The 5,870-nt window shown below is 48.9% G+C and overlaps 1 protein-coding gene across 4 annotated transcripts in view; it reads left to right on the top strand.

Moving 5' to 3' along the window:
- The window catches only part of fus (epithelial splicing regulatory protein fusilli), a 196,649-nt gene that overhangs the window by 30,152 nt on the left and 160,627 nt on the right, over positions 1-5,870 (top strand). The window lies entirely within an intron of this gene.

Here is a 5,870-nt window from a genome sequence, read left to right as displayed (position 1 = left end):
TTTTTTTTCTTTATTTTATTTATTATTTTTTGTCTTTAAACTGAATTCGTTCTTATTCTTTTTTTATCAGAGATTTTCTTGAAGTTGTACATGCTTTCATCTGACAGTATTACTAGTAGGCCTCAATCGTGCGTAAATTTTATAACTTTCATGCTAGGAGTCACGACGCCGGTCATTTTCCTTTGGCCGATCGGGAAAAAATGAAAAAAAAAAAAAAAAAACATGCCGAAATCTTTAAAAAAAAAAAAAAAAATGGAAAAACTTGAAGGTCGTTTCCATGACCAATTGTGCGCTTCTCTCTCCTGTCGGGTCGGTCGGTCAGTCGGTCGGTCGGTGTTCATGAACCGCCGGGCCGTCGTCGCTCCTCCCGTAGCAACGCAGCATCCAGCGCCAGTGATTCTCTCCGTCTCCTGACCTTGGCGAGAAGGAGTCCGTATCATTTTCATCCGAGGCGCCATTCTTCGACAGCTCGGTTACCGCAGGCTTTCCTGACCGGCGTGCGAGAGAGAGAGAAGAGAGAGGGAGAGAGCGAAGAGAGTGGGAGAGAGGAAAGAGAGGAGTGGGAGAGGAGGGAGAGAAGAGGAAGAGAAGAAGAGACCTATAGATATACAAGTAGATACGAAATGACACTCATGTATTCCCACATAAGAGATAGATACACCCACGTATTCCCTCACAATAGATAGGCACGGAACGACACCCACGTATTCCCTCACAATGGGTCTAGTTGGCAACCCGAGCCGGAGCTGGACGGACGGGGGCGTAGCGCTTGTCAGGCCGCGGGTCGAAAATGCCTCCAGGATATTTTGAAACGCGATTTGGGGCCGATGAACCTCGTCACGCCTGCCTTTGAAGCGACGGGGAGATTCTCGAATAACAATAACATTAGTAACAATAACGATGAGAAAGGGAGAAAGGTGTTTGGATGAGCGAGGGCGAAATTTACGTGTTTTTTTTCCGTGTTTTTTTGTATGTGTAGGTGTATGTGGTGAAATGCGTAAGGGGAGGGGAGGGGGTGTTTCTCTATCCCTCTTTTTAAATCCTCTCCCCCTCCTCCTTCCTCTCTTAATCACCTTTTCTCTACTCCGTCTCTTTCGTGAAGAGACGGAAATGCATCATGCTTCGTCTCATTTTTTATTATTTTATTTTATTTTTTTAATCATTATTGCTTGTATGTGTGGTGTAACTCTTCCTCCTCCTCTCCCTCTTCCTCCTCCTCTCCCTCTACCTCCTCCGCTACCTCTTCCTCCTCCTCTCCCTCTTCCTCCTCCTCTCCCTCGCTTCCTCCTCCTCTCCCTCTTCCTCCTCCTCTCCCTCTTCCTCCTCCTCTCCCCTCTTCCTCCTCCTCTCCTCTTCCTCCTCCTCTCCTCTTCCTCCTCCTTCCCTCTTCCTCCTCCTCTCCCCTCTTCCTCCCTCCTCTCCTCTTCCTCCTCTCCTCCCTCTTCCTCCTCCTCTCCCTCTTCCTCCTCCACCTCCTCCCTCTTCCTCCTCCTCTCCCTCTTCCTCCTCCTCTCCCTCTTCCTCCTCCTCTCCCTCTTCCTCCTCCTCTCCCTCTTCCTCCTCCTCTCCCTCTTCCTCCTCCTACTCCCTCTTCCCTCCCCTCCTCTCCTCTTCCTCCCTCCTCTCCCTCTTCCTCCTCCTCCTCCCTCCTCTTCCTCCTCCTCCTCCTCCTCCTCCTCCTCCTTTCCCTACCCCCTTCCTTTCCCCCTTCTCTTTCTCCTGTTGTTTATAATGTATAAAGTAATTCTCTATCTTAAATTTATATAAGCACGGTAGTTAGACATACTTATAATTAGGTAGAAGTCCTGCGTGGGTACATATTTTTCGACTGTTTGTTCAGCTGTATAGTTTATATGGATAGGCCTATATTACCACTACATTGTTTTCTTAAGCAATTTCAAGTATTGTATCGTCAGCATAGGACTTGTAGATTCATTTTTGTTATTATGTCAGTCAGGACAGAACATATCACGTATGTTTATATCTATCGTTATGTGTATATTTTTTTTCCAAAGTGTGTGTGTGTATGTGTGTGTGTGTGTGTGTGTGTGTGTGTGTGTGTGTGTGTGTGTGTGTGTGTGTGTGTGTGTGTGTGTGTGTGTGTGTGTGTGTGTGTGTGTGTGTATGTATGTATGTATGTATAATGTATGTATGTATATTTATATGTATGTATATTTATATGTATGTATATTTATATGTATGTATATATGTATGTATATATGTATATTTATATGTATATTTATATGTATGTTTGTTTGTTTTCGTGCACTCGTGATTTCTCTCATACCTACCATCAAAACATAAATCCAGATCAAGATTTAACGGGAAATTCAAATCAATTGGATGATATTTTTGCACTTTCGTTTATTTTTCCTGAACAGTTTCGACACCTGTCATGTACCGGTATTTGATAATGAGCTGCTTTGTGATTTCTCTTTTGTTTTTATACCTTATTTTTGTTTTTTGTCACGTCGAGACATTTAGCTAATCTTTGCTAAGTTATTTATTGATAGAGTTGTTTGTCTCAGGATTTGTGATCTTAGTTTCCGTTATGTGTACTTGTTTATTTGTTTAGTGATGTTCTTTAGTGTCGCTATTATTTTTAGGTATTTCTCGTTGTCACCTTTCCTTCTCTCGTGGTCTGCTCGCTCTGTCCACCTCCCCCTCCTTCTTTTTCTCTTCTTATCTCCTCTGACACCTGGCCCCTACCCCCGTACCCCTTCCCTATTAAATACTGTCCCTTCCTCCGTTTCCCCTCTCTTCCCTCCCTTGCCCCCTAACTTCTCTTCCACTCCCTTGCCCCCTAACCTTTCCTTCTCTTCCTTGCCCCCTAACCTTTCCTTCTCTTCCTTGCCCTAACCTTTCCTTCTCTTCCTTTCCCTGTCGTCTCCTCCTCTCCCTTGCCTCTACCCACTTCCCCTCCCTTGTCCTCTGTCCCCCCCTTCCCTTTGACCCCTTCCACTTCTCTCCTCCTTTGCCTTCTATTTGTCCTCCTTCCCCACCTTGGCTCCTTTTCTCTCTTCCCTTGCCCACCTGCCCTCTCCCATTCTTCAATCTTCGCTCCTTCCCTCCCTTCCCTTGCAAACCTGCCCTCTCCACCTCCTCTTTTCCTATCCTCCTCCTCACCCCCTTACCCCTGATTACCCCCTCCCCCCTCCTCACCCCCTTACCCCTCCCCCTCCTCGCCCCCTCCCTTCCTTTAGTCTGTGAAAGAAGGCGATCCTTCACGTAAAGCGGTGGCGGGGGAGGGGGCAGGGGTGAGGGGTGGGAGAAGGTAGAGGGGGTCCATTTTTTTCTTACTCCTCGCACTTGACATTTCGGTTTTCTTCAGACCTTCCTTCGACTTCGCCTCGCCTTCTGTCAGTCCGTCGGTCCGTCTGTCTGTCGAGCTGTCGGTCGTTCGGTCGAGTCAGAGCGATCGGGTGGGGGGTGGGGGCGTAGGGGGGGGAGGAGGAGTAGTTTGATCAGTTTTTAATGTGTGGATGTGTGTGTGTGTTTGTGTATGTTTGTGGATTCATTTCTGTGTTTCGTGTATTCACTCGTACGGATGTTTGTCTTTGTTAGATTTCATTCATTATAGGTAGAATAACGTGTTAGATTTCTATGATTATGGTTAGAATGACGTGTTAGATTTCAATGATTATAGTTATGATAACGTGCTAGATTCCATTAATTAAAGTTAGAATAACCTGTGTGCGTTTGTGTCTGCATGTGTGTGTACGGATGGCAATAATTGTTAACAAGTGTTGCTCGATCATTTATTTTTATCATTCACTTTTTTGTAGGCTGATTCACCCAGACGTAGACCGTGGATGACGTATGATGAAATTGTTTTAACATCTTTACCTGTTTGCCTTTTAATGTTCGAAAGTAGATGAAGTCAGATCTTTGAAGGTGACTTTTAATGACCTCCAGATGGGGAGGGGGTGGGAGGGAGCTTGAGGAGGGGAAGAGGACATCTCTCTCTCTCTCTCTCTCTCTCTCTCTCTGTGTATGTATGTATGTATGTATGTGTGTGTGTGTGTGTGTGTGTGTATGTGTATGTGTGTTTGTATGTGTGTGTGTGTGTATGTATGTGTATGTATGTGTGTGTGTGTGTGTGTGTGTGTGTGTGTGTGTGTGTGTGTGTGTGTGTGTGTGTGTGTTGTGTGTGTGTACTCAACAGGGGGCCTAACGTGATGCACCTGGTTCGTCATAGGTAGTGGTAGTACTGAGTGAGGGGGGAAGGGAGGAGGGAAGTAGGGGGGGGAGGGGAGTAGTATCGCGAGGAAACACCTGTCCCTCATCCGCCCCACGACTCCCCCCTCACCCTCCCTCACCTCACTTCTCTTTCCCCGCCCCTGTCTCCCCTCCACCCCCTCCACCCTCCCCCTGGCCCCCCTCGACACTCCATCCCTCCATGAAACAGAGCAATATGTGGGCGCTTTGTGTCTGTTCCGTTTCATCCTGACACAGCAGGTACGGTGTGGAAACGGGGTGGAGGGAGGGGAGGGCTAGGGTGGGGGCGGAAAGAGGGAGGGAAGGGGAGGGGAAGGGAGAGAGGGGGTAGAGGGAGGGAACGGGAAGGGGAAGGGAGATAGGTAGGAGGAGAGAGGGAGAGGGAGGGGGAGAGAGAGAGAGAGAGGGAGGGAGGAAGAGAGGGAGGGAAGATGGAGGGGGAGGAAGGTGGGGGCCGCTGGAATGGCACACCTCAATTTCCTCTGTAGCTATGATGCACAGCTTCTATTGTCTCGTCTTTCCACTGCCGGGGTTGTGACTTCCCTTAAACTGGCTTCTCTCTCTCTCTCTCTCTCTCTCACTCTCTCTCTCTCTCTCTCTCTCTCTCTCTCTCCCTCTCTCTCTCTCTCTCTCTCTCTCTCTCTCTCTCTCTCTCTCTCTCGCTGCCTGTTGCTCTCCTCCACCTCCTTTCCTCCCCTACGGCTCCCTCCCGTTCCTTTCCCTTTCCTCTCTTTCCTTCCCCCCTTCCTCTCCTTTCCTCCCCACCCCACCCCCTTCCCCCCTCTTTGAAAAACTGCCTGCTTGCGTCCTCTTGTCTGCCGTGTTGCTTCGTCAGTGTCATCTGTTCCTCTGCTCGTCTGCCCCCGCGACGCTCCAGCTCCCCCCTCCCTCCTCCCCCCCCCCTCCCCCCCCCGCTTTCTGGGGCTTGTCGCGTCATGTTGGCGGACCTCCCACCCTCTCTCCCCTAAGGAAATGACAGTTGCAAGCCCTCCCCGGTTTGTTGGAACTTGCAGGTGGCCTACCCTTTAGTTAGTGCTTAAGGCCACTCGGCCTGTTGCAGCTCGGGTTGTCCGATGAGGCTGGTCTGTCTCTCCGTTCGCCGGGATTTTGGCTTCGTAGTTGTGGCTTTTTTTAAGCTCTGTGGGTGGCTTTTTTCTTATTCTATCACTTTTTAAATTTTCTCACTCTTTTTCTTTCTCTTTTTCTTTTTCTTTCTCTTTTTCTTTTTCTTTTTTTTCTCTCTCTCTCTCCCTCTCTCTCTCTCTCTCTCTCTCTCTCTCTCTCTCTCTCTCTCTCTCTCTCTCTCTCTCTCTCTCTCTCTCTCCTCTCTCTCTCTCTCTCTCTCTCTCTCTCTCTCTCTCCTCTCTCTCTCTCTCTCTCTCCTCTCCTCCCCTCTCTTCCCTCTTCTCCCTCCCTCCCTCCCTCCTTCCCTCCCTCCCTCCCTCCCTCCCTCCCTCCCTCCCCCTCTCTCCCCCTCCCTCCCCCTCTCTCTCTATCTATGTATGTTATATAACGCACATTTCGTGTGTGCGTGTATGTACGTATAATTACCATGATAATTGGCGGCTGTGTCGGTGTGAAGAGCGAGCGTCGTTTTCCCAGCGATAGAGTCGTTGTGGTTCGGGCGTGACGTGGGCGGCGGCGGTCGAGGG

This window comes from Penaeus vannamei, chromosome 20, assembly GCF_042767895.1.
Source record: "Penaeus vannamei isolate JL-2024 chromosome 20, ASM4276789v1, whole genome shotgun sequence".
Lineage (NCBI taxonomy): Eukaryota > Metazoa > Arthropoda > Malacostraca > Decapoda > Penaeidae > Penaeus > Penaeus vannamei.
The sequence above is the reverse complement of the archived record's forward strand: the minus strand, read 5'-3'. Positions and strand labels throughout refer to the sequence as shown.